This window comes from Microtus pennsylvanicus, chromosome 6, assembly GCF_037038515.1.
Source record: "Microtus pennsylvanicus isolate mMicPen1 chromosome 6, mMicPen1.hap1, whole genome shotgun sequence".
Lineage (NCBI taxonomy): Eukaryota > Metazoa > Chordata > Mammalia > Rodentia > Cricetidae > Microtus > Microtus pennsylvanicus.
In genome coordinates, this window is record NC_134584.1 from 122600213 (window position 1) to 122627351 (window position 27139).

Consider the following 27139-nt stretch of genomic DNA (forward strand, 5'->3'; position numbering starts at 1 on the left):
CCTCATGCACGCGCGCATGCCCGTAGGCACTCGGGCCTGCACACAAGCGTACACACACGCTCGCGCATGCAGAAACACACTCAAGCACGCGTGTACGCAAGCACGCGATCGGAGCCTACAGACTGACACGCAAGCAGGTGGACACCCAGACGCACATCCACACAAGTACGCACGCACAGCACACACACACACACAATCATGCAAAAATGCACACACTCCCGAGCAGGCAGAGACAAAAGCAGGCAAAACCCCAGACACACGTGGGCACTCACAAGCATGCACGCACAACACACACACAAACACAAAGGCGCCTATTGTGGCCTACACGAACACACGTGCACCCACATGGGGCTTCTCACACAAGCACGCACATTGCACATTACACACAGGCAAGCAGGCACACAGGCACGCAGGTGGGCGCACACCCCATCCCCGGGAGTGGGTGGGTGGAGCCTGCTTGCTCTTAGACCGCATCCACCGGGTGCATTGCGTGGAGGGGGCGAGGCGATCTCTTCCTGAACACATACACAGTGTTGTGCTGTGCGGGGCTGCGATGCCAGGCGCACCTAGGCCCTTGGCCCTCGCCCTTCGCCCCTCGCTGCGGCTCCCAAGGGCATGCCGGTGGCCGTCCAGCTTCCACCCGTGACACCCACCCCGCGCAGCGAGTTAGTCTTAATTTCCTTCAGTGGTCCTGTCATTTCCTTCCCCACTCGGGTGTTTCCCCTCGTGGGTGGGTTTCCTGCGTGCCTGAGGGCTCTGAGCGGTGGGTGGATTTGGAACCTTGTGAGAGGTGCGCCGTCTTTCCGGGGTGCGGATTGTCCTGGTGGTGTCCTGCCTGGTCCGGGCTGGCCCTCGGCCCGCGGTCGCGAAGGCCAAAAGGGGCCGAAAGAGAAAAGGAAGACAAAAAGCCTACAGCACCCGGTATTCCCAGGCGGTCTCCCATCCAAGTACTAACCAGGCCCGACCCTGCTTAGCTTCCGAGATCAGACGAGATCGGGCGCGTTCAGGGTGGTATGGCCGTAGACGGAGGCGTGTGTCGCTGTCGTGCCCCAAGAGCCTGCTGCTGCTGCTGCTGCTGCTGCTGCTGCTGCTGCTGCTGCTGCTGCTGCTGCTGCTGCTGCTGCTGCTGTAACACTGGCCTGCCTGCGCTCCTGCACGCCAGCCCGCCCCCACGCCCCCACGCCCCCACGCCCTCCGGAGTCCGAGTCCCGAAGGACGGACGGACGGACGGGCGGGCGGGCGGGCGGACGGGCGGGCGGGCGGGCGGGCGGACGGACGATCCCCTCCCCGCCCGCCAGACAGCCTGCCAGCTAGGCCGCCCTCTGCCCCGACCCGGAGCCGGGCTCCAGGGCCAGCAGCAGTCGCCAGGCAGCCCTACCTACCGACCTTGTCTCCCGTTCCTCATCGGGCACCCTCACCGCGCCCCAACCGTGCCCCTGGCAGGTTTGTTGGCCCGCAAGCTGGCTCCTCCCTTGCCCGCCCTCAGCCTCCTTCGGTGGGGAATCCACGGGTGTCGGCTTTGACAGGGCCTCAGGGCTTTCCAGGGCAGGGGTCGGCTTTGGACCCCGACTCTCCCTCCACCTGGGGACTGTTGCCAGGTAGCCAGCCAGCTCCTTGCCTCTGTCGTCCCGCGGGCCACTGGTGGAAGCATGGGGGTTGGGTCCGGGGAGATGGGCGGCGCCCGGCAAGGGGTGATGGTGGGGCTGGGGTGAGACTGGGGTGGGGTGGCATGGGGTGGCATGAGGAGTTCGCGGGGGAGGTGCCCAGATAGGCTCAGGCAAAGCGGTTGGATCGCTTGGGGCATCCTTCCAGACAGGGGTAGACACTGTCTTGCTGGTGCCCTACCTACGGAGGTGCCTCGACGGGTCTGGTAGTGGCTAGGCGCTAGTCTCTCATCATTGGGGAACTGTAGTTTCCTCCTAATGCTCCTCCTCCTCCACCTCTTCTTCTACCTGCCCTTCCCTCCTGCTCCTGCTCCTGCTCCTGCTCCTCTTCCTCGGCTCCCCAGAGTAACCCCCTCCTCCTGGAGAATCTAGAAAGCCTGGGATTGGGTTAGAGAGACTGTGTGCCTGTGCCCGCCTGTGCTTTCTCGCCGTTCTGAGAAACCTTGGTTCTCTCTTTGGAACTTGGAATGCCAGCTCCCAAGATTCCAGTTCTGCCCCATGTCCACCCCCACCCCCAGTCCCACCCCTATCCCCTATCGCCAGCCAGCGGGGCCATCCAGTCCCCCATTGAAGGTGCCTCGTCGTGAAGTGGGCCGCACGCCCGCCCTGCGCGTCGGGGAGAAGAGAGAAAGGCAGGCTGTCCAGCGTGGAAGATGCTCCTGGGCCGACCGGTGGGGCCGAGGGAACTTGGAACTTGGAACTTGGGTCTTGGCGCTCTCTGCTCCTGGACGGTGGGGGCGGGGGCAGGTCCCGGCCGCAACTCTCTTGGGCTATGTATCCTTATTTCCACCGGGCCACCCGGCATCCCCCACCATCAAGGAAGACTCAAGAAGGCAAGTCTGTTCCTTCTGCACCCACCTCTGGGGCTGAGCAGGACCTTCCTGAGCCTGGACTGTTATAAGGATGCTGTCGGCTGGCATCTGAAATCCACCGCACAGCTCAGCACAGCACAGACCTCTCTCTCTCAGCTTGGCTCTGGGTAGATAGATAGATAGATAGATAGATAGATAGATAGATAGATAGATAGATAGATAGGGAGTTCCACCGTAGGGCTTAGTGGAACAGCGCCTGAGCGTCCAGCTTCTTGACTCCATGCCCATCTTGGACCTCGGTGGTTGGCCTCCACCTCACAGATTCCATCCCTGAGCCCAGGCCTTGGCCTCTCAGGTTGGGTTCAGGAGGCAACCAACTGTTGATACCTGGCATCCCATCCCACCGGGGACAAGCCCACCAGCCGAGCGAGCCCTAGAGGGCACCAGTGCGTGGGCGCTTCCCCTCATGCACGCGCGCATGCCCGTAGGCACTCGGGCCTGCACACAAGCGTACTCACACGCTCGCGCATGCAGAAACACACTCAAGCACGCGTGTACGCAAGCACGCGATCGGAGCCTACAGACTGACACGCAAGCAGGTGGACACCCAGACGCACATCCACACAAGTACGCACGCACAGCACACACACACACACACAATCATGCAAAAATGCACACACTCCCGAGCAGGCAGAGACAAAAGCAGGCAAAACCCCAGACACACGTGCGCACTCACAAGCATGCACGCACAACACACACACAAACACAAAGGCGCCTATTGTGGCCTACACGAACACACGTGCACCCACATGGGGCTTCTCACACAAGCACGCACATTGCACATTACACACAGGCAAGCAGGCACACAGGCACGCAGGTGGGCGCACACCCCATCCCCGGGAGTGGGTGGGTGGAGCCTGCTTGCTCTTAGACCGCATCCACCGGGTGCATTGCGTGGAGGGGGCGAGGCGATCTCTTCCTGAACACATACACAGTGTTGTGCTGTGCGGGGCTGCGATGCCAGGCGCACCTAGGCCCTTGGCCCTCGCCCTTCGCCCCTCGCCGCGGCTCCCAAGGGCATGCCGGTGGCCGTCCAGCTTCCACCCGTGACACCCACCCCGCGCAGCGAGTTAGTCTTAATTTCCTTCAGTGGTCCTGTCATTTCCTTCCCCACTCGGGTGTTTCCCCTCGTGGGTGGGTTTCCTGCGTGCCTGAGGGCTCTGAGCGGTGGGTGGATTTGGAACCTTGTGAGAGGTGCGCCGTCTTTCCGGGGTGCGGATTGTCCTGGTGGTGTCCTGCCTGGTCCGGGCTGGCCCTCGGCCCGCGGTCGCGAAGGCCAAAAGGGGCCGAAAGAGAAAAGGAAGACAAAAAGCCTACAGCACCCGGTATTCCCAGGCGGTCTCCCATCCAAGTACTAACCAGGCCCGACCCTGCTTAGCTTCCGAGATCAGACGAGATCGGGCGCGTTCAGGGTGGTATGGCCGTAGACGGAGGCGTGTGTCGCTGTCGTGCCCCAAGAGCCTGCTGCTGCTGCTGCTGCTGCTGCTGCTGCTGCTGCTGCTGCTGCTGTAACACTGGCCTGCCTGCGCTCCTGCACGCCAGCCCGCCCCCACGCCCCCACGCCCTCCGGAGTCCGAGTCCGGAAGGACGGACGGACGGGCGGGCGGGCGGGCGGACGGACGATCCCCTCCCCGCCCGCCAGACAGCCTGCCAGCTAGGCCGCCCTCTGCCCCGACCCGGAGCCGGGCTCCAGGGCCAGCAGCAGTCGCCAGGCAGCCCTACCTACCGACCTTGTCTCCCGTTCCTCATCGGGCACCCTCACCGCGCCCCAACCGTGCCCCTGGCAGGTTTGTTGGCCCGCAAGCTGGCTCCTCCCTTGCCCGCCCTCAGCCTCCTTCGGTGGGGAATCCACGGGTGTCGGCTTTGACAGGGCCTCAGGGCTTTCCAGGGCAGGGGTCGGCTTTGGACCCCGACTCTCCCTCCACCTGGGGACTGTTGCCAGGTAGCCAGCCAGCTCCTTGCCTCTGTCGTCCCGCGGGCCACTGGTGGAAGCATGGGGGTTGGGTCCGGGGAGATGGGCGGCGCCCGGCAAGGGGTGATGGTGGGGCTGGGGTGAGACTGGGGTGGGGTGGCATGGGGTGGCATGAGGAGTTCGCGGGGGAGGTGCCCAGATAGGCTCAGGCAAAGCGGTTGGATCGCTTGGGGCATCCTTCCAGACAGGGGTAGACACTGTCTTGCTGGTGCCCTACCTACGGAGGTGCCTCGACGGGTCTGGTAGTGGCTAGGCGCTAGTCTCTCATCATTGGGGAACTGTAGTTTCCTCCTAATGCTCCTCCTCCTCCACCTCTTCTTCTACCTGCCCTTCCCTCCTGCTCCTGCTCCTGCTCCTGCTCCTCTTCCTCGGCTCCCCAGAGTAACCCCCTCCTCCTGGAGAATCTAGAAAGCCTGGGATTGGGTTAGAGAGACTGTGTGCCTGTGCCCGCCTGTGCTTTCTCGCCGTTCTGAGAAACCTTGGTTCTCTCTTTGGAACTTGGAATGCCAGCTCCCAAGATTCCAGTTCTGCCCCATGTCCACCCCCACCCCCAGTCCCACCCCTATCCCCTATCGCCAGCCAGCGGGGCCATCCAGTCCCCCATTGAAGGTGCCTCGTCGTGAAGTGGGCCGCACGCCCGCCCTGCGCGTCGGGGAGAAGAGAGAAAGGCAGGCTGTCCAGCGTGGAAGATGCTCCTGGGCCGACCGGTGGGGCCGAGGGAACTTGGAACTTGGAACTTGGGTCTTGGCGCTCTCTGCTCCTGGACGGTGGGGGCGGGGGCAGGTCCCGGCCGCAACTCTCTTGGGCTATGTATCCTTATTTCCACCGGGCCACCCGGCATCCCCCACCATCAAGGAAGACTCAAGAAGGCAAGTCTGTTCCTTCTGCACCCACCTCTGGGGCTGAGCAGGACCTTCCTGAGCCTGGACTGTTATAAGGATGCTGTCGGCTGGCATCTGAAATCCACCGCACAGCTCAGCACAGCACAGACCTCTCTCTCTCGGCTTGGCTCTGGGTAGATAGATAGATAGATAGATAGATAGATAGATAGATAGATAGATAGGGAGTTCCACCGTAGGGCTTAGTGGAACAGCGCCTGAGCGTCCAGCTTCTTGACTCCATGCCCATCTTGGACCTCGGTGGTTGGCCTCCACCTCACAGATTCCATCCCTGAGCCCAGGCCTTGGCCTCTCAGGTTGGGTTCAGGAGGCAACCAACTGTTGATACCTGGCATCCCATCCCACCGGGGACAAGCCCACCAGCCGAGCGAGCCCTAGAGGGCACCAGTGCGTGGGCGCTTCCCCTCATGCACGCGCGCATGCCCGTAGGCACTCGGGCCTGCACACAAGCGTACTCACACGCTCGCGCATGCAGAAACACACTCAAGCACGCGTGTACGCAAGCACGCGATCGGAGCCTACAGACTGACACGCAAGCAGGTGGACACCCAGACGCACATCCACACAAGTACGCACGCACAGCACACACACACACACACAATCATGCAAAAATGCACACACTCCCGAGCAGGCAGAGACAAAAGCAGGCAAAACCCCAGACACACGTGCGCACTCACAAGCATGCACGCACAACACACACACAAACACAAAGGCGCCTATTGTGGCCTACACGAACACACGTGCACCCACATGGGGCTTCTCACACAAGCACGCACATTGCACATTACACACAGGCAAGCAGGCACACAGGCACGCAGGTGGGCGCACACCCCATCCCCGGGAGTGGGTGGGTGGAGCCTGCTTGCTCTTAGACCGCATCCACCGGGTGCATTGCGTGGAGGGGGCGAGGCGATCTCTTCCTGAACACATACACAGTGTTGTGCTGTGCGGGGCTGCGATGCCAGGCGCACCTAGGCCCTTGGCCCTCGCCCTTCGCCCCTCGCCGCGGCTCCCAAGGGCATGCCGGTGGCCGTCCAGCTTCCACCCGTGACACCCACCCCGCGCAGCGAGTTAGTCTTAATTTCCTTCAGTGGTCCTGTCATTTCCTTCCCCACTCGGGTGTTTCCCCTCGTGGGTGGGTTTCCTGCGTGCCTGAGGGCTCTGAGCGGTGGGTGGATTTGGAACCTTGTGAGAGGTGCGCCGTCTTTCCGGGGTGCGGATTGTCCTGGTGGTGTCCTGCCTGGTCCGGGCTGGCCCTCGGCCCGCGGTCGCGAAGGCCAAAAGGGGCCGAAAGAGAAAAGGAAGACAAAAAGCCTACAGCACCCGGTATTCCCAGGCGGTCTCCCATCCAAGTACTAACCAGGCCCGACCCTGCTTAGCTTCCGAGATCAGACGAGATCGGGCGCGTTCAGGGTGGTATGGCCGTAGACGGAGGCGTGTGTCGCTGTCGTGCCCCAAGAGCCTGCTGCTGCTGCTGCTGCTGCTGCTGCTGCTGCTGCTGCTGCTGTAACACTGGCCTGCCTGCGCTCCTGCACGCCAGCCCGCCCCCACGCCCCCACGCCCTCCGGAGTCCGAGTCCGGAAGGACGGACGGACGGGCGGGCGGGCGGGCGGACGGACGATCCCCTCCCCGCCCGCCAGACAGCCTGCCAGCTAGGCCGCCCTCTGCCCCGACCCGGAGCCGGGCTCCAGGGCCAGCAGCAGTCGCCAGGCAGCCCTACCTACCGACCTTGTCTCCCGTTCCTCATCGGGCACCCTCACCGCGCCCCAACCGTGCCCCTGGCAGGTTTGTTGGCCCGCAAGCTGGCTCCTCCCTTGCCCGCCCTCAGCCTCCTTCGGTGGGGAATCCACGGGTGTCGGCTTTGACAGGGCCTCAGGGCTTTCCAGGGCAGGGGTCGGCTTTGGACCCCGACTCTCCCTCCACCTGGGGACTGTTGCCAGGTAGCCAGCCAGCTCCTTGCCTCTGTCGTCCCGCGGGCCACTGGTGGAAGCATGGGGGTTGGGTCCGGGGAGATGGGCGGCGCCCGGCAAGGGGTGATGGTGGGGCTGGGGTGAGACTGGGGTGGGGTGGCATGGGGTGGCATGAGGAGTTCGCGGGGGAGGTGCCCAGATAGGCTCAGGCAAAGCGGTTGGATCGCTTGGGGCATCCTTCCAGACAGGGGTAGACACTGTCTTGCTGGTGCCCTACCTACGGAGGTGCCTCGACGGGTCTGGTAGTGGCTAGGCGCTAGTCTCTCATCATTGGGGAACTGTAGTTTCCTCCTAATGCTCCTCCTCCTCCACCTCTTCTTCTACCTGCCCTTCCCTCCTGCTCCTGCTCCTGCTCCTGCTCCTCTTCCTCGGCTCCCCAGAGTAACCCCCTCCTCCTGGAGAATCTAGAAAGCCTGGGATTGGGTTAGAGAGACTGTGTGCCTGTGCCCGCCTGTGCTTTCTCGCCGTTCTGAGAAACCTTGGTTCTCTCTTTGGAACTTGGAATGCCAGCTCCCAAGATTCCAGTTCTGCCCCATGTCCACCCCCACCCCCAGTCCCACCCCTATCCCCTATCGCCAGCCAGCGGGGCCATCCAGTCCCCCATTGAAGGTGCCTCGTCGTGAAGTGGGCCGCACGCCCGCCCTGCGCGTCGGGGAGAAGAGAGAAAGGCAGGCTGTCCAGCGTGGAAGATGCTCCTGGGCCGACCGGTGGGGCCGAGGGAACTTGGAACTTGGAACTTGGGTCTTGGCGCTCTCTGCTCCTGGACGGTGGGGGCGGGGGCAGGTCCCGGCCGCAACTCTCTTGGGCTATGTATCCTTATTTCCACCGGGCCACCCGGCATCCCCCACCATCAAGGAAGACTCAAGAAGGCAAGTCTGTTCCTTCTGCACCCACCTCTGGGGCTGAGCAGGACCTTCCTGAGCCTGGACTGTTATAAGGATGCTGTCGGCTGGCATCTGAAATCCACCGCACAGCTCAGCACAGCACAGACCTCTCTCTCTCGGCTTGGCTCTGGGTAGATAGATAGATAGATAGATAGATAGATAGATAGATAGATAGATAGGGAGTTCCACCGTAGGGCTTAGTGGAACAGCGCCTGAGCGTCCAGCTTCTTGACTCCATGCCCATCTTGGACCTCGGTGGTTGGCCTCCACCTCACAGATTCCATCCCTGAGCCCAGGCCTTGGCCTCTCAGGTTGGGTTCAGGAGGCAACCAACTGTTGATACCTGGCATCCCATCCCACCGGGGACAAGCCCACCAGCCGAGCGAGCCCTAGAGGGCACCAGTGCGTGGGCGCTTCCCCTCATGCACGCGCGCATGCCCGTAGGCACTCGGGCCTGCACACAAGCGTACTCACACGCTCGCGCATGCAGAAACACACTCAAGCACGCGTGTACGCAAGCACGCGATCGGAGCCTACAGACTGACACGCAAGCAGGTGGACACCCAGACGCACATCCACACAAGTACGCACGCACAGCACACACACACACACACAATCATGCAAAAATGCACACACTCCCGAGCAGGCAGAGACAAAAGCAGGCAAAACCCCAGACACACGTGCGCACTCACAAGCATGCACGCACAACACACACACAAACACAAAGGCGCCTATTGTGGCCTACACGAACACACGTGCACCCACATGGGGCTTCTCACACAAGCACGCACATTGCACATTACACACAGGCAAGCAGGCACACAGGCACGCAGGTGGGCGCACACCCCATCCCCGGGAGTGGGTGGGTGGAGCCTGCTTGCTCTTAGACCGCATCCACCGGGTGCATTGCGTGGAGGGGGCGAGGCGATCTCTTCCTGAACACATACACAGTGTTGTGCTGTGCGGGGCTGCGATGCCAGGCGCACCTAGGCCCTTGGCCCTCGCCCTTCGCCCCTCGCCGCGGCTCCCAAGGGCATGCCGGTGGCCGTCCAGCTTCCACCCGTGACACCCACCCCGCGCAGCGAGTTAGTCTTAATTTCCTTCAGTGGTCCTGTCATTTCCTTCCCCACTCGGGTGTTTCCCCTCGTGGGTGGGTTTCCTGCGTGCCTGAGGGCTCTGAGCGGTGGGTGGATTTGGAACCTTGTGAGAGGTGCGCCGTCTTTCCGGGGTGCGGATTGTCCTGGTGGTGTCCTGCCTGGTCCGGGCTGGCCCTCGGCCCGCGGTCGCGAAGGCCAAAAGGGGCCGAAAGAGAAAAGGAAGACAAAAAGCCTACAGCACCCGGTATTCCCAGGCGGTCTCCCATCCAAGTACTAACCAGGCCCGACCCTGCTTAGCTTCCGAGATCAGACGAGATCGGGCGCGTTCAGGGTGGTATGGCCGTAGACGGAGGCGTGTGTCGCTGTCGTGCCCCAAGAGCCTGCTGCTGCTGCTGCTGCTGCTGCTGCTGCTGCTGCTGCTGCTGCTGCTGCTGCTGCTGCTGCTGCTGTAACACTGGCCTGCCTGCGCTCCTGCACGCCAGCCCGCCCCCACGCCCCCACGCCCCCACGCCCTCCGGAGTCCGAGTCCCGAAGGACGGACGGACGGATGGGCGGGCGGGCGGGCGGACGGGCGGGCGGGCGGGCGGGCGGACGGACGATCCCCTCCCCGCCCGCCAGACAGCCTGCCAGCTAGGCCGCCCTCTGCCCCGACCCGGAGCCGGGCTCCAGGGCCAGCAGCAGTCGCCAGGCAGCCCTACCTACCGACCTTGTCTCCCGTTCCTCATCGGGCACCCTCACCGCGCCCCAACCGTGCCCCTGGCAGGTTTGTTGGCCCGCAAGCTGGCTCCTCCCTTGCCCGCCCTCAGCCTCCTTCGGTGGGGAATCCACGGGTGTCGGCTTTGACAGGGCCTCAGGGCTTTCCAGGGCAGGGGTCGGCTTTGGACCCCGACTCTCCCTCCACCTGGGGACTGTTGCCAGGTAGCCAGCCAGCTCCTTGCCTCTGTCGTCCCGCGGGCCACTGGTGGAAGCATGGGGGTTGGGTCCGGGGAGATGGGCGGCGCCCGGCAAGGGGTGATGGTGGGGCTGGGGTGAGACTGGGGTGGGGTGGCATGGGGTGGCATGAGGAGTTCGCGGGGGAGGTGCCCAGATAGGCTCAGGCAAAGCGGTTGGATCGCTTGGGGCATCCTTCCAGACAGGGGTAGACACTGTCTTGCTGGTGCCCTACCTACGGAGGTGCCTCGACGGGTCTGGTAGTGGCTAGGCGCTAGTCTCTCATCATTGGGGAACTGTAGTTTCCTCCTAATGCTCCTCCTCCTCCACCTCTTCTTCTACCTGCCCTTCCCTCCTGCTCCTGCTCCTGCTCCTGCTCCTCTTCCTCGGCTCCCCAGAGTAACCCCCTCCTCCTGGAGAATCTAGAAAGCCTGGGATTGGGTTAGAGAGACTGTGTGCCTGTGCCCGCCTGTGCTTTCTCGCCGTTCTGAGAAACCTTGGTTCTCTCTTTGGAACTTGGAATGCCAGCTCCCAAGATTCCAGTTCTGCCCCATGTCCACCCCCACCCCCAGTCCCACCCCTATCCCCTATCGCCAGCCAGCGGGGCCATCCAGTCCCCCATTGAAGGTGCCTCGTCGTGAAGTGGGCCGCACGCCCGCCCTGCGCGTCGGGGAGAAGAGAGAAAGGCAGGCTGTCCAGCGTGGAAGATGCTCCTGGGCCGACCGGTGGGGCCGAGGGAACTTGGAACTTGGAACTTGGGTCTTGGCGCTCTCTGCTCCTGGACGGTGGGGGCGGGGGCAGGTCCCGGCCGCAACTCTCTTGGGCTATGTATCCTTATTTCCACCGGGCCACCCGGCATCCCCCACCATCAAGGAAGACTCAAGAAGGCAAGTCTGTTCCTTCTGCACCCACCTCTGGGGCTGAGCAGGACCTTCCTGAGCCTGGACTGTTATAAGGATGCTGTCGGCTGGCATCTGAAATCCACCGCACAGCTCAGCACAGCACAGACCTCTCTCTCTCAGCTTGGCTCTGGGTAGATAGATAGATAGATAGATAGATAGATAGATAGATAGATAGATAGATAGGGAGTTCCACCGTAGGGCTTAGTGGAACAGCGCCTGAGCGTCCAGCTTCTTGACTCCATGCCCATCTTGGACCTCGGTGGTTGGCCTCCACCTCACAGATTCCATCCCTGAGCCCAGGCCTTGGCCTCTCAGGTTGGGTTCAGGAGGCAACCAACTGTTGATACCTGGCATCCCATCCCACCGGGGACAAGCCCACCAGCCGAGCGAGCCCTAGAGGGCACCAGTGCGTGGGCGCTTCCCCTCATGCACGCGCGCATGCCCGTAGGCACTCGGGCCTGCACACAAGCGTACTCACACGCTCGCGCATGCAGAAACACACTCAAGCACGCGTGTACGCAAGCACGCGATCGGAGCCTACAGACTGACACGCAAGCAGGTGGACACCCAGACGCACATCCACACAAGTACGCACGCACAGCACACACACACACACACAATCATGCAAAAATGCACACACTCCCGAGCAGGCAGAGACAAAAGCAGGCAAAACCCCAGACACACGTGCGCACTCACAAGCATGCACGCACAACACACACACAAACACAAAGGCGCCTATTGTGGCCTACACGAACACACGTGCACCCACATGGGGCTTCTCACACAAGCACGCACATTGCACATTACACACAGGCAAGCAGGCACACAGGCACGCAGGTGGGCGCACACCCCATCCCCGGGAGTGGGTGGGTGGAGCCTGCTTGCTCTTAGACCGCATCCACCGGGTGCATTGCGTGGAGGGGGCGAGGCGATCTCTTCCTGAACACATACACAGTGTTGTGCTGTGCGGGGCTGCGATGCCAGGCGCACCTAGGCCCTTGGCCCTCGCCCTTCGCCCCTCGCCGCGGCTCCCAAGGGCATGCCGGTGGCCGTCCAGCTTCCACCCGTGACACCCACCCCGCGCAGCGAGTTAGTCTTAATTTCCTTCAGTGGTCCTGTCATTTCCTTCCCCACTCGGGTGTTTCCCCTCGTGGGTGGGTTTCCTGCGTGCCTGAGGGCTCTGAGCGGTGGGTGGATTTGGAACCTTGTGAGAGGTGCGCCGTCTTTCCGGGGTGCGGATTGTCCTGGTGGTGTCCTGCCTGGTCCGGGCTGGCCCTCGGCCCGCGGTCGCGAAGGCCAAAAGGGGCCGAAAGAGAAAAGGAAGACAAAAAGCCTACAGCACCCGGTATTCCCAGGCGGTCTCCCATCCAAGTACTAACCAGGCCCGACCCTGCTTAGCTTCCGAGATCAGACGAGATCGGGCGCGTTCAGGGTGGTATGGCCGTAGACGGAGGCGTGTGTCGCTGTCGTGCCCCAAGAGCCTGCTGCTGCTGCTGCTGCTGCTGCTGCTGCTGCTGCTGCTGCTGCTGTAACACTGGCCTGCCTGCGCTCCTGCACGCCAGCCCGCCCCCACGCCCCCACGCCCTCCGGAGTCCGAGTCCGGAAGGACGGACGGACGGGCGGGCGGGCGGGCGGACGGACGATCCCCTCCCCGCCCGCCAGACAGCCTGCCAGCTAGGCCGCCCTCTGCCCCGACCCGGAGCCGGGCTCCAGGGCCAGCAGCAGTCGCCAGGCAGCCCTACCTACCGACCTTGTCTCCCGTTCCTCATCGGGCACCCTCACCGCGCCCCAACCGTGCCCCTGGCAGGTTTGTTGGCCCGCAAGCTGGCTCCTCCCTTGCCCGCCCTCAGCCTCCTTCGGTGGGGAATCCACGGGTGTCGGCTTTGACAGGGCCTCAGGGCTTTCCAGGGCAGGGGTCGGCTTTGGACCCCGACTCTCCCTCCACCTGGGGACTGTTGCCAGGTAGCCAGCCAGCTCCTTGCCTCTGTCGTCCCGCGGGCCACTGGTGGAAGCATGGGGGTTGGGTCCGGGGAGATGGGCGGCGCCCGGCAAGGGGTGATGGTGGGGCTGGGGTGAGACTGGGGTGGGGTGGCATGGGGTGGCATGAGGAGTTCGCGGGGGAGGTGCCCAGATAGGCTCAGGCAAAGCGGTTGGATCGCTTGGGGCATCCTTCCAGACAGGGGTAGACACTGTCTTGCTGGTGCCCTACCTACGGAGGTGCCTCGACGGGTCTGGTAGTGGCTAGGCGCTAGTCTCTCATCATTGGGGAACTGTAGTTTCCTCCTAATGCTCCTCCTCCTCCACCTCTTCTTCTACCTGCCCTTCCCTCCTGCTCCTGCTCCTGCTCCTGCTCCTCTTCCTCGGCTCCCCAGAGTAACCCCCTCCTCCTGGAGAATCTAGAAAGCCTGGGATTGGGTTAGAGAGACTGTGTGCCTGTGCCCGCCTGTGCTTTCTCGCCGTTCTGAGAAACCTTGGTTCTCTCTTTGGAACTTGGAATGCCAGCTCCCAAGATTCCAGTTCTGCCCCATGTCCACCCCCACCCCCAGTCCCACCCCTATCCCCTATCGCCAGCCAGCGGGGCCATCCAGTCCCCCATTGAAGGTGCCTCGTCGTGAAGTGGGCCGCACGCCCGCCCTGCGCGTCGGGGAGAAGAGAGAAAGGCAGGCTGTCCAGCGTGGAAGATGCTCCTGGGCCGACCGGTGGGGCCGAGGGAACTTGGAACTTGGAACTTGGGTCTTGGCGCTCTCTGCTCCTGGACGGTGGGGGCGGGGGCAGGTCCCGGCCGCAACTCTCTTGGGCTATGTATCCTTATTTCCACCGGGCCACCCGGCATCCCCCACCATCAAGGAAGACTCAAGAAGGCAAGTCTGTTCCTTCTGCACCCACCTCTGGGGCTGAGCAGGACCTTCCTGAGCCTGGACTGTTATAAGGATGCTGTCGGCTGGCATCTGAAATCCACCGCACAGCTCAGCACAGCACAGACCTCTCTCTCTCGGCTTGGCTCTGGGTAGATAGATAGATAGATAGATAGATAGATAGATAGATAGATAGATAGGGAGTTCCACCGTAGGGCTTAGTGGAACAGCGCCTGAGCGTCCAGCTTCTTGACTCCATGCCCATCTTGGACCTCGGTGGTTGGCCTCCACCTCACAGATTCCATCCCTGAGCCCAGGCCTTGGCCTCTCAGGTTGGGTTCAGGAGGCAACCAACTGTTGATACCTGGCATCCCATCCCACCGGGGACAAGCCCACCAGCCGAGCGAGCCCTAGAGGGCACCAGTGCGTGGGCGCTTCCCCTCATGCACGCGCGCATGCCCGTAGGCACTCGGGCCTGCACACAAGCGTACTCACACGCTCGCGCATGCAGAAACACACTCAAGCACGCGTGTACGCAAGCACGCGATCGGAGCCTACAGACTGACACGCAAGCAGGTGGACACCCAGACGCACATCCACACAAGTACGCACGCACAGCACACACACACACACACAATCATGCAAAAATGCACACACTCCCGAGCAGGCAGAGACAAAAGCAGGCAAAACCCCAGACACACGTGCGCACTCACAAGCATGCACGCACAACACACACACAAACACAAAGGCGCCTATTGTGGCCTACACGAACACACGTGCACCCACATGGGGCTTCTCACACAAGCACGCACATTGCACATTACACACAGGCAAGCAGGCACACAGGCACGCAGGTGGGCGCACACCCCATCCCCGGGAGTGGGTGGGTGGAGCCTGCTTGCTCTTAGACCGCATCCACCGGGTGCATTGCGTGGAGGGGGCGAGGCGATCTCTTCCTGAACACATACACAGTGTTGTGCTGTGCGGGGCTGCGATGCCAGGCGCACCTAGGCCCTTGGCCCTCGCCCTTCGCCCCTCGCCGCGGCTCCCAAGGGCATGCCGGTGGCCGTCCAGCTTCCACCCGTGACACCCACCCCGCGCAGCGAGTTAGTCTTAATTTCCTTCAGTGGTCCTGTCATTTCCTTCCCCACTCGGGTGTTTCCCCTCGTGGGTGGGTTTCCTGCGTGCCTGAGGGCTCTGAGCGGTGGGTGGATTTGGAACCTTGTGAGAGGTGCGCCGTCTTTCCGGGGTGCGGATTGTCCTGGTGGTGTCCTGCCTGGTCCGGGCTGGCCCTCGGCCCGCGGTCGCGAAGGCCAAAAGGGGCCGAAAGAGAAAAGGAAGACAAAAAGCCTACAGCACCCGGTATTCCCAGGCGGTCTCCCATCCAAGTACTAACCAGGCCCGACCCTGCTTAGCTTCCGAGATCAGACGAGATCGGGCGCGTTCAGGGTGGTATGGCCGTAGACGGAGGCGTGTGTCGCTGTCGTGCCCCAAGAGCCTGCTGCTGCTGCTGCTGCTGCTGCTGCTGCTGCTGCTGCTGCTGTAACACTGGCCTGCCTGCGCTCCTGCACGCCAGCCCGCCCCCACGCCCCCACGCCCTCCGGAGTCCGAGTCCGGAAGGACGGACGGACGGGCGGGCGGGCGGGCGGACGGACGATCCCCTCCCCGCCCGCCAGACAGCCTGCCAGCTAGGCCGCCCTCTGCCCCGACCCGGAGCCGGGCTCCAGGGCCAGCAGCAGTCGCCAGGCAGCCCTACCTACCGACCTTGTCTCCCGTTCCTCATCGGGCACCCTCACCGCGCCCCAACCGTGCCCCTGGCAGGTTTGTTGGCCCGCAAGCTGGCTCCTCCCTTGCCCGCCCTCAGCCTCCTTCGGTGGGGAATCCACGGGTGTCGGCTTTGACAGGGCCTCAGGGCTTTCCAGGGCAGGGGTCGGCTTTGGACCCCGACTCTCCCTCCACCTGGGGACTGTTGCCAGGTAGCCAGCCAGCTCCTTGCCTCTGTCGTCCCGCGGGCCACTGGTGGAAGCATGGGGGTTGGGTCCGGGGAGATGGGCGGCGCCCGGCAAGGGGTGATGGTGGGGCTGGGGTGAGACTGGGGTGGGGTGGCATGGGGTGGCATGAGGAGTTCGCGGGGGAGGTGCCCAGATAGGCTCAGGCAAAGCGGTTGGATCGCTTGGGGCATCCTTCCAGACAGGGGTAGACACTGTCTTGCTGGTGCCCTACCTACGGAGGTGCCTCGACGGGTCTGGTAGTGGCTAGGCGCTAGTCTCTCATCATTGGGGAACTGTAGTTTCCTCCTAATGCTCCTCCTCCTCCACCTCTTCTTCTACCTGCCCTTCCCTCCTGCTCCTGCTCCTGCTCCTGCTCCTCTTCCTCGGCTCCCCAGAGTAACCCCCTCCTCCTGGAGAATCTAGAAAGCCTGGGATTGGGTTAGAGAGACTGTGTGCCTGTGCCCGCCTGTGCTTTCTCGCCGTTCTGAGAAACCTTGGTTCTCTCTTTGGAACTTGGAATGCCAGCTCCCAAGATTCCAGTTCTGCCCCATGTCCACCCCCACCCCCAGTCCCACCCCTATCCCCTATCGCCAGCCAGCGGGGCCATCCAGTCCCCCATTGAAGGTGCCTCGTCGTGAAGTGGGCCGCACGCCCGCCCTGCGCGTCGGGGAGAAGAGAGAAAGGCAGGCTGTCCAGCGTGGAAGATGCTCCTGGGCCGACCGGTGGGGCCGAGGGAACTTGGAACTTGGAACTTGGGTCTTGGCGCTCTCTGCTCCTGGACGGTGGGGGCGGGGGCAGGTCCCGGCCGCAACTCTCTTGGGCTATGTATCCTTATTTCCACCGGGCCACCCGGCATCCCCCACCATCAAGGAAGACTCAAGAAGGCAAGTCTGTTCCTTCTGCACCCACCTCTGGGGCTGAGCAGGACCTTCCTGAGCCTGGACTGTTATAAGGATGCTGTCGGCTGGCATCTGAAATCCACCGCACAGCTCAGCACAGCACAGACCTCTCTCTCTCGGCTTGGCTCTGGGTAGATAGATAGATAGATAGATAGATAGATAGATAGATAGATAGGGAGTTCCACCGTAGGGCTTAGTGGAACAGCGCCTGAGCGTCCAGCTTCTTGACTCCATGCCCATCTTGGACCTCGGTGGTTGGCCTCCACCTCACAGATTCCATCCCTGAGCCCAGGCCTTGGCCTCTCAGGTTGGGTTCAGGAGGCAACCAACTGTTGATACCTGGCATCCCATCCCACCGGGGACAAGCCCACCAGCCGAGCGAGCCCTAGAGGGCACCAGTGCGTGGGCGCTTCCCCTCATGCACGCGCGCATGCCCGTAGGCACTCGGGCCTGCACACAAGCGTACTCACACGCTCGCGCATGCAGAAACACACTCAAGCACGCGTGTACGCAAGCACGCGATCGGAGCCTACAGACTGACACGCAAGCAGGTGGACACCCAGACGCACATCCACACAAGTACGCACGCACAGCACACACACACACACACAATCATGCAAAAATGCACACACTCCCGAGCAGGCAGAGACAAAAGCAGGCAAAACCCCAGACACACGTGCGCACTCACAAGCATGCACGCACAACACACACACAAACACAAAGGCGCCTATTGTGGCCTACACGAACACACGTGCACCCACATGGGGCTTCTCACACAAGCACGCACATTGCACATTACACACAGGCAAGCAGGCACACAGGCACGCAGGTGGGCGCACACCCCATCCCCGGGAGTGGGTGGGTGGAGCCTGCTTGCTCTTAGACCGCATCCACCGGGTGCATTGCGTGGAGGGGGCGAGGCGATCTCTTCCTGAACACATACACAGTGTTGTGCTGTGCGGGGCTGCGATGCCAGGCGCACCTAGGCCCTTGGCCCTCGCCCTTCGCCCCTCGCCGCGGCTCCCAAGGGCATGCCGGTGGCCGTCCAGCTTCCACCCGTGACACCCACCCCGCGCAGCGAGTTAGTCTTAATTTCCTTCAGTGGTCCTGTCATTTCCTTCCCCACTCGGGTGTTTCCCCTCGTGGGTGGGTTTCCTGCGTGCCTGAGGGCTCTGAGCGGTGGGTGGATTTGGAACCTTGTGAGAGGTGCGCCGTCTTTCCGGGGTGCGGATTGTCCTGGTGGTGTCCTGCCTGGTCCGGGCTGGCCCTCGGCCCGCGGTCGCGAAGGCCAAAAGGGGCCGAAAGAGAAAAGGAAGACAAAAAGCCTACAGCACCCGGTATTCCCAGGCGGTCTCCCATCCAAGTACTAACCAGGCCCGACCCTGCTTAGCTTCCGAGATCAGACGAGATCGGGCGCGTTCAGGGTGGTATGGCCGTAGACGGAGGCGTGTGTCGCTGTCGTGCCCCAAGAGCCTGCTGCTGCTGCTGCTGCTGCTGCTGCTGCTGCTGTAACACTGGCCTGCCTGCGCTCCTGCACGCCAGCCCGCCCCCACGCCCCCACGCCCTCCGGAGTCCGAGTCCGGAAGGACGGACGGACGGACGGACGGACGGACGGACGGGCGGGCGGGCGGGCGGACGGACGATCCCCTCCCCGCCCGCCAGACAGCCTGCCAGCTAGGCCGCCCTCTGCCCCGACCCGGAGCCGGGCTCCAGGGCCAGCAGCAGTCGCCAGGCAGCCCTACCTACCGACCTTGTCTCCCGTTCCTCATCGGGCACCCTCACCGCGCCCCAACCGTGCCCCTGGCAGGTTTGTTGGCCCGCAAGCTGGCTCCTCCCTTGCCCGCCCTCAGCCTCCTTCGGTGGGGAATCCACGGGTGTCGGCTTTGACAGGGCCTCAGGGCTTTCCAGGGCAGGGGTCGGCTTTGGACCCCGACTCTCCCTCCACCTGGGGACTGTTGCCAGGTAGCCAGCCAGCTCCTTGCCTCTGTCGTCCCGCGGGCCACTGGTGGAAGCATGGGGGTTGGGTCCGGGGAGATGGGCGGCGCCCGGCAAGGGGTGATGGTGGGGCTGGGGTGAGACTGGGGTGGGGTGGCATGGGGTGGCATGAGGAGTTCGCGGGGGAGGTGCCCAGATAGGCTCAGGCAAAGCGGTTGGATCGCTTGGGGCATCCTTCCAGACAGGGGTAGACACTGTCTTGCTGGTGCCCTACCTACGGAGGTGCCTCGACGGGTCTGGTAGTGGCTAGGCGCTAGTCTCTCATCATTGGGGAACTGTAGTTTCCTCCTAATGCTCCTCCTCCTCCACCTCTTCTTCTACCTGCCCTTCCCTCCTGCTCCTGCTCCTGCTCCTGCTCCTCTTCCTCGGCTCCCCAGAGTAACCCCCTCCTCCTGGAGAATCTAGAAAGCCTGGGATTGGGTTAGAGAGACTGTGTGCCTGTGCCCGCCTGTGCTTTCTCGCCGTTCTGAGAAACCTTGGTTCTCTCTTTGGAACTTGGAATGCCAGCTCCCAAGATTCCAGTTCTGCCCCATGTCCACCCCCACCCCCAGTCCCACCCCTATCCCCTATCGCCAGCCAGCGGGGCCATCCAGTCCCCCATTGAAGGTGCCTCGTCGTGAAGTGGGCCGCACGCCCGCCCTGCGCGTCGGGGAGAAGAGAGAAAGGCAGGCTGTCCAGCGTGGAAGATGCTCCTGGGCCGACCGGTGGGGCCGAGGGAACTTGGAACTTGGAACTTGGGTCTTGGCGCTCTCTGCTCCTGGACGGTGGGGGCGGGGGCAGGTCCCGGCCGCAACTCTCTTGGGCTATGTATCCTTATTTCCACCGGGCCACCCGGCATCCCCCACCATCAAGGAAGACTCAAGAAGGCAAGTCTGTTCCTTCTGCACCCACCTCTGGGGCTGAGCAGGACCTTCCTGAGCCTGGACTGTTATAAGGATGCTGTCGGCTGGCATCTGAAATCCACCGCACAGCTCAGCACAGCACAGACCTCTCTCTCTCGGCTTGGCTCTGGGTAGATAGATAGATAGATAGATAGATAGATAGATAGATAGATAGATAGGGAGTTCCACCGTAGGGCTTAGTGGAACAGCGCCTGAGCGTCCAGCTTCTTGACTCCATGCCCATCTTGGACCTCGGTGGTTGGCCTCCACCTCACAGATTCCATCCCTGAGCCCAGGCCTTGGCCTCTCAGGTTGGGTTCAGGAGGCAACCAACTGTTGATACCTGGCATCCCATCCCACCGGGGACAAGCCCACCAGCCGAGCGAGCCCTAGAGGGCACCAGTGCGTGGGCGCTTCCCCTCATGCACGCGCGCATGCCCGTAGGCACTCGGGCCTGCACACAAGCGTACTCACACGCTCGCGCATGCAGAAACACACTCAAGCACGCGTGTACGCAAGCACGCGATCGGAGCCTACAGACTGACACGCAAGCAGGTGGACACCCAGACGCACATCCACACAAGTACGCACGCACAGCACACACACACACACACAATCATGCAAAAATGCACACACTCCCGAGCAGGCAGAGACAAAAGCAGGCAAAACCCCAGACACACGTGCGCACTCACAAGCATGCACGCACAACACACACACAAACACAAAGGCGCCTATTGTGGCCGACACGAACACACGTGTACCCACATGGGGCTTCTCACACAAGCACGCACATTGCACATTACACACAGGCAAGCAGGCACACAGGCACGCAGGTGGGCGCACACCCCATCCCCGGGAGTGGGTGGGTGGAGCCTGCTTGCTCTTAGACCGCATCCACCGGGTGCATTGCGTGGAGGGGGCGAGGCGATCTCTTCCTGAACACATACACAGTGTTGTGCTGTGCGGGGCTGCGATGCCAGGCGCACCTAGGCCCTTGGCCCTCGCCCTTCGCCCCTCGCCGCGGCTCCCAAGGGCATGCCGGTGGCCGTCCAGCTTCCACCCGTGACACCCACCCCGCGCAGCGAGTTAGTCTTAATTTCCTTCAGTGGTCCTGTCATTTCCTTCCCCACTCGGGTGTTTCCCCTCGTGGGTGGGTTTCCTGCGTGCCTGAGGGCTCTGAGCGGTGGGTGGATTTGGAACCTTGTGAGAGGTGCGCCGTCTTTCCGGGGTGCGGATTGTCCTGGTGGTGTCCTGCCTGGTCCGGGCTGGCCCTCGGCCCGCGGTCGCGAAGGCCAAAAGGGGCCGAAAGAGAAAAGGAAGACAAAAAGCCTACAGCACCCGGTATTCCCAGGCGGTCTCCCATCCAAGTACTAACCAGGCCCGACCCTGCTTAGCTTCCGAGATCAGACGAGATCGGGCGCGTTCAGGGTGGTATGGCCGTAGACGGAGGCGTGTGTCGCTGTCGTGCCCCAAGAGCCTGCTGCTGCTGCTGCTGCTGCTGCTGCTGCTGCTGCTGCTGCTGCTGCTGCTGCTGTAACACTGGCCTGCCTGCGCTCCTGCACGCCAGCCCGCCCCCACGCCCCCACGCCCTCCGGAGTCCGAGTCCGGAAGGACGGACGGACGGGCGGGCGGGCGGGCGGACGGACGATCCCCTCCCCGCCCGCCAGACAGCCTGCCAGCTAGGCCGCCCTCTGCCCCGACCCGGAGCCGGGCTCCAGGGCCAGCAGCAGTCGCCAGGCAGCCCTACCTACCGACCTTGTCTCCCGTTCCTCATCGGGCACCCTCACCGCGCCCCAACCGTGCCCCTGGCAGGTTTGTTGGCCCGCAAGCTGGCTCCTCCCTTGCCCGCCCTCAGCCTCCTTCGGTGGGGAATCCACGGGTGTCGGCTTTGACAGGGCCTCAGGGCTTTCCAGGGCAGGGGTCGGCTTTGGACCCCGACTCTCCCTCCACCTGGGGACTGTTGCCAGGTAGCCAGCCAGCTCCTTGCCTCTGTCGTCCCGCGGGCCACTGGTGGAAGCATGGGGGTTGGGTCCGGGGAGATGGGCGGCGCCCGGCAAGGGGTGATGGTGGGGCTGGGGTGAGACTGGGGTGGGGTGGCATGGGGTGGCATGAGGAGTTCGCGGGGGAGGTGCCCAGATAGGCTCAGGCAAAGCGGTTGGATCGCTTGGGGCATCCTTCCAGACAGGGGTAGACACTGTCTTGCTGGTGCCCTACCTACGGAGGTGCCTCGACGGGTCTGGTAGTGGCTAGGCGCTAGTCTCTCATCATTGGGGAACTGTAGTTTCCTCCTAATGCTCCTCCTCCTCCACCTCTTCTTCTACCTGCCCTTCCCTCCTGCTCCTGCTCCTGCTCCTGCTCCTCTTCCTCGGCTCCCCAGAGTAACCCCCTCCTCCTGGAGAATCTAGAAAGCCTGGGATTGGGTTAGAGAGACTGTGTGCCTGTGCCCGCCTGTGCTTTCTCGCCGTTCTGAGAAACCTTGGTTCTCTCTTTGGAACTTGGAATGCCAGCTCCCAAGATTCCAGTTCTGCCCCATGTCCACCCCCACCCCCAGTCCCACCCCTATCCCCTATCGCCAGCCAGCGGGGCCATCCAGTCCCCCATTGAAGGTGCCTCGTCGTGAAGTGGGCCGCACGCCCGCCCTGCGCGTCGGGGAGAAGAGAGAAAGGCAGGCTGTCCAGCGTGGAAGATGCTCCTGGGCCGACCGGTGGGGCCGAGGGAACTTGGAACTTGGAACTTGGGTCTTGGCGCTCTCTGCTCCTGGACGGTGGGGGCGGGGGCAGGTCCCGGCCGCAACTCTCTTGGGCTATGTATCCTTATTTCCACCGGGCCACCCGGCATCCCCCACCATCAAGGAAGACTCAAGAAGGCAAGTCTGTTCCTTCTGCACCCACCTCTGGGGCTGAGCAGGACCTTCCTGAGCCTGGACTGTTATAAGGATGCTGTCGGCTGGCATCTGAAATCCACCGCACAGCTCAGCACAGCACAGACCTCTCTCTCTCGGCTTGGCTCTGGGTAGATAGATAGATAGATAGATAGATAGATAGATAGATAGATAGATAGATAGATAGGGAGTTCCACCGTAGGGCTTAGTGGAACAGCGCCTGAGCGTCCAGCTTCTTGACTCCATGCCCATCTTGGACCTCGGTGGTTGGCCTCCACCTCACAGATTCCATCCCTGAGCCCAGGCCTTGGCCTCTCAGGTTGGGTTCAGAAGGCAACCAACTGTTGATACCTGGCATCCCATCCCACCGGGGACAAGCCCACCAGCCGAGCGAGCCCTAGAGGGCACCAGTGCGTGGGCGCTTCCCCTCATGCACGCGCGCATGCCCGTAGGCACTCGGGCCTGCACACAAGCGTACTCACACGCTCGCGCATGCAGAAACACACTCAAGCACGCGTGTACGCAAGCACGCGATCGGAGCCTACAGACTGACACGCAAGCAGGTGGACACCCAGACGCACATCCACACAAGTACGCACGCACAGCACACACACACACACACAATCATGCAAAAATGCACACACTCCCGAGCAGGCAGAGACAAAAGCAGGCAAAACCCCAGACACACGTGCGCACTCACAAGCATGCACGCACAACACACACACAAACACAAAGGCGCCTATTGTGGCCTACACGAACACACGTGCACCCACATGGGGCTTCTCACACAAGCACGCACATTGCACATTACACACAGGCAAGCAGGCACACAGGCACGCAGGTGGGCGCACACCCCATCCCCGGGAGTGGGTGGGTGGAGCCTGCTTGCTCTTAGACCGCATCCACCGGGTGCATTGCGTGGAGGGGGCGAGGCGATCTCTTCCTGAACACATACACAGTGTTGTGCTGTGCGGGGCTGCGATGCCAGGCGCACCTAGGCCCTTGGCCCTCGCCCTTCGCCCCTCGCCGCGGCTCCCAAGGGCATGCCGGTGGCCGTCCAGCTTCCACCGGTGACACCCACCCCGCGCAGCGAGTTAGTCTTAATTTCCTTCAGTGGTCCTGTCATTTCCTTCCCCACTCGGGTGTTTCCCCTCGTGGGTGGGTTTCCTGCGTGCCTGAGGGCTCTGAGCGGTGGGTGGATTTGGAACCTTGTGAGAGGTGCGCCGTCTTTCCGGGGTGCGGATTGTCCTGGTGGTGTCCTGCCTGGTCCGGGCTGGCCCTCGGCCCGCGGTCGCGAAGGCCAAAAGGGGCCGAAAGAGAAAAGGAAGACAAAAAGCCTACAGCACCCGGTATTCCCAGGCGGTCTCCCATCCAAGTACTAACCAGGCCCGACCCTGCTTAGCTTCCGAGATCAGACGAGATCGGGCGCGTTCAGGGTGGTATGGCCGTAGACGGAGGCGTGTGTCGCTGTCGTGCCCCAAGAGCCTGCTGCTGCTGCTGCTGCTGCTGCTGCTGCTGCTGCTGCTGCTGCTGCTGCTGCTGCTGCTGCTGCTGCTGTAACACTGGCCTGCCTGCGCTCCTGCACGCCAGCCCGCCCCCACGCCCCCACGCCCTCCGGAGTCCGAGTCCGGAAGGACGGACGGACGGGCGGGCGGGCGGGCGGACGGACGATCCCCTCCCCGCCCGCCAGACAGCCTGCCAGCTAGGCCGCCCTCTGCCCCGACCCGGAGCCGGGCTCCAGGGCCAGCAGCAGTCGCCAGGCAGCCCTACCTACCGACCTTGTCTCCCGTTCCTCATCGGGCACCCTCACCGCGCCCCAACCGTGCCCCTGGCAGGTTTGTTGGCCCGCAAGCTGGCTCCTCCCTTGCCCGCCCTCAGCCTCCTTCGGTGGGGAATCCACGGGTGTCGGCTTTGACAGGGCCTCAGGGCTTTCCAGGGCAGGGGTCGGCTTTGGACCCCGACTCTCCCTCCACCTGGGGACTGTTGCCAGGTAGCCAGCCAGCTCCTTGCCTCTGTCGTCCCGCGGGCCACTGGTGGAAGCATGGGGGTTGGGTCCGGGGAGATGGGCGGCGCCCGGCAAGGGGTGATGGTGGGGCTGGGGTGAGACTGGGGTGGGGTGGCATGGGGTGGCATGAGGAGTTCGCGGGGGAGGTGCCCAGATAGGCTCAGGCAAAGCGGTTGGATCGCTTGGGGCATCCTTCCAGACAGGGGTAGACACTGTCTTGCTGGTGCCCTACCTACGGAGGTGCCTCGACGGGTCTGGTAGTGGCTAGGCGCTAGTCTCTCATCATTGGGGAACTGTAGTTTCCTCCTAATGCTCCTCCTCCTCCACCTCTTCTTCTACCTGCCCTTCCCTCCTGCTCCTGCTCCTGCTCCTGCTCCTCTTCCTCGGCTCCCCAGAGTAACCCCCTCCTCCTGGAGAATCTAGAAAGCCTGGGATTGGGTTAGAGAGACTGTGTGCCTGTGCCCGCCTGTGCTTTCTCGCCGTTCTGAGAAACCTTGGTTCTCTCTTTGGAACTTGGAATGCCAGCTCCCAAGATTCCAGTTCTGCCCCATGTCCACCCCCACCCCCAGTCCCACCCCTATCCCCTATCGCCAGCCAGCGGGGCCATCCAGTCCCCCATTGAAGGTGCCTCGTCGTGAAGTGGGCCGCACGCCCGCCCTGCGCGTCGGGGAGAAGAGAGAAAGGCAGGCTGTCCAGCGTGGAAGATGCTCCTGGGCCGACCGGTGGGGCCGAGGGAACTTGGAACTTGGAACTTGGGTCTTGGCGCTCTCTGCTCCTGGACGGTGGGGGCGGGGGCAGGTCCCGGCCGCAACTCTCTTGGGCTATGTATCCTTATTTCCACCGGGCCACCCGGCATCCCCCACCATCAAGGAAGACTCAAGAAGGCAAGTCTGTTCCTTCTGCACCCACCTCTGGGGCTGAGCAGGACCTTCCTGAGCCTGGACTGTTATAAGGATGCTGTCGGCTGGCATCTGAAATCCACCGCACAGCTCAGCACAGCACAGACCTCTCTCTCTCGGCTTGGCTCTGGGTAGATAGATAGATAGATAGATAGATAGATAGATAGATAGATAGATAGATAGGGAGTTCCACCGTAGGGCTTAGTGGAACAGCGCCTGAGCGTCCAGCTTCTTGACTCCATGCCCATCTTGGACCTCGGTGGTTGGCCTCCACCTCACAGATTCCATCCCTGAGCCCAGGCCTTGGCCTCTCAGGTTGGGTTCAGAAGGCAACCAACTGTTGATACCTGGCATCCCATCCCACCGGGGACAAGCCCACCAGCCGAGCGAGCCCTAGAGGGCACCAGTGCGTGGGCGCTTCCCCTCATGCACGCGCGCATGCCCGTAGGCACTCGGGCCTGCACACAAGCGTACTCACACGCTCGCGCATGCAGAAACACACTCAAGCACGCGTGTACGCAAGCACGCGATCGGAGCCTACAGACTGACACGCAAGCAGGTGGACACCCAGACGCACATCCACACAAGTACGCACGCACAGCACACACACACACACACAATCATGCAAAAATGCACACACTCCCGAGCAGGCAGAGACAAAAGCAGGCAAAACCCCAGACACACGTGCGCACTCACAAGCATGCACGCACAACACACACACAAACACAAAGGCGCCTATTGTGGCCTACACGAACACACGTGCACCCACATGGGGCTTCTCACACAAGCACGCACATTGCACATTACACACAGGCAAGCAGGCACACAGGCACGCAGGTGGGCGCACACCCCATCCCCGGGAGTGGGTGGGTGGAGCCTGCTTGCTCTTAGACCGCATCCACCGGGTGCATTGCGTGGAGGGGGCGAGGCGATCTCTTCCTGAACACATACACAGTGTTGTGCTGTGCGGGGCTGCGATGCCAGGCGCACCTAGGCCCTTGGCCCTCGCCCTTCGCCCCTCGCTGCGGCTCCCAAGGGCATGCCGGTGGCCGTCCAGCTTCCACCCGTGACACCCACCCCGCGCAGCGAGTTAGTCTTAATTTCCTTCAGTGGTCCTGTCATTTCCTTCCCCACTCGGGTGTTTCCCCTCGTGGGTGGGTTTCCTGCGTGCCTGAGGGCTCTGAGCGGTGGGTGGATTTGGAACCTTGTGAGAGGTGCGCCGTCTTTCCGGGGTGCGGATTGTCCTGGTGGTGTCCTGCCTGGTCCGGGCTGGCCCTCGGCCCGCGGTCGCGAAGGCCAAAAGGGGCCGAAAGAGAAAAGGAAGACAAAAAGCCTACAGCACCCGGTATTCCCAGGCGGTCTCCCATCCAAGTACTAACCAGGCCCGACCCTGCTTAGCTTCCGAGATCAGACGAGATCGGGCGCGTTCAGGGTGGTATGGCCGTAGACGGAGGCGTGTGTCGCTGTCGTGCCCCAAGAGCCTGCTGCTGCTGCTGCTGCTGCTGCTGCTGCTGCTGCTGCTGCTGCTGCTGCTGCTGCTGCT

The 27139-nt window shown here is 62.8% G+C and overlaps 10 non-coding genes across 10 annotated transcripts; all 10 read right to left on the minus strand.

Moving 5' to 3' along the window:
* Nucleotides 1-906: 906 nt before the first annotated feature.
* On the minus strand, nucleotides 907-1025 carry LOC142853120 (5S ribosomal RNA). The gene has a single exon (XR_012911059.1). It is a non-coding gene; the product is annotated as a 5S ribosomal RNA (ribosomal RNA).
* A 2821-nt stretch (nucleotides 1026-3846) lies between these two features.
* LOC142853225 (5S ribosomal RNA) lies at nucleotides 3847-3965 on the minus strand. The gene has a single exon (XR_012911143.1). It is a non-coding gene; the product is annotated as a 5S ribosomal RNA (ribosomal RNA).
* Nucleotides 3966-6718: 2753 nt separating this feature from the next.
* Nucleotides 6719-6837, minus strand: LOC142853252 (5S ribosomal RNA). Its single transcript, XR_012911170.1, has one exon. It is a non-coding gene; the product is annotated as a 5S ribosomal RNA (ribosomal RNA).
* Nucleotides 6838-9587: 2750 nt separating this feature from the next.
* Nucleotides 9588-9706, minus strand: LOC142853263 (5S ribosomal RNA). The gene has a single exon (XR_012911181.1). It is a non-coding gene; the product is annotated as a 5S ribosomal RNA (ribosomal RNA).
* A 2814-nt stretch (nucleotides 9707-12520) lies between these two features.
* Nucleotides 12521-12639, minus strand: LOC142853274 (5S ribosomal RNA). Its single transcript, XR_012911192.1, has one exon. It is a non-coding gene; the product is annotated as a 5S ribosomal RNA (ribosomal RNA).
* Nucleotides 12640-15392: 2753 nt separating this feature from the next.
* On the minus strand, nucleotides 15393-15511 carry LOC142853126 (5S ribosomal RNA). The gene has a single exon (XR_012911065.1). It is a non-coding gene; the product is annotated as a 5S ribosomal RNA (ribosomal RNA).
* Nucleotides 15512-18257: 2746 nt separating this feature from the next.
* LOC142853137 (5S ribosomal RNA) lies at nucleotides 18258-18376 on the minus strand. The gene has a single exon (XR_012911076.1). It is a non-coding gene; the product is annotated as a 5S ribosomal RNA (ribosomal RNA).
* A 2761-nt stretch (nucleotides 18377-21137) lies between these two features.
* On the minus strand, nucleotides 21138-21256 carry LOC142853148 (5S ribosomal RNA). The gene has a single exon (XR_012911087.1). It is a non-coding gene; the product is annotated as a 5S ribosomal RNA (ribosomal RNA).
* A 2770-nt stretch (nucleotides 21257-24026) lies between these two features.
* LOC142853159 (5S ribosomal RNA) lies at nucleotides 24027-24145 on the minus strand. The gene has a single exon (XR_012911098.1). It is a non-coding gene; the product is annotated as a 5S ribosomal RNA (ribosomal RNA).
* A 2781-nt stretch (nucleotides 24146-26926) lies between these two features.
* LOC142853163 (5S ribosomal RNA) lies at nucleotides 26927-27045 on the minus strand. The gene has a single exon (XR_012911101.1). It is a non-coding gene; the product is annotated as a 5S ribosomal RNA (ribosomal RNA).
* Nucleotides 27046-27139: the final 94 nt, after the last annotated feature.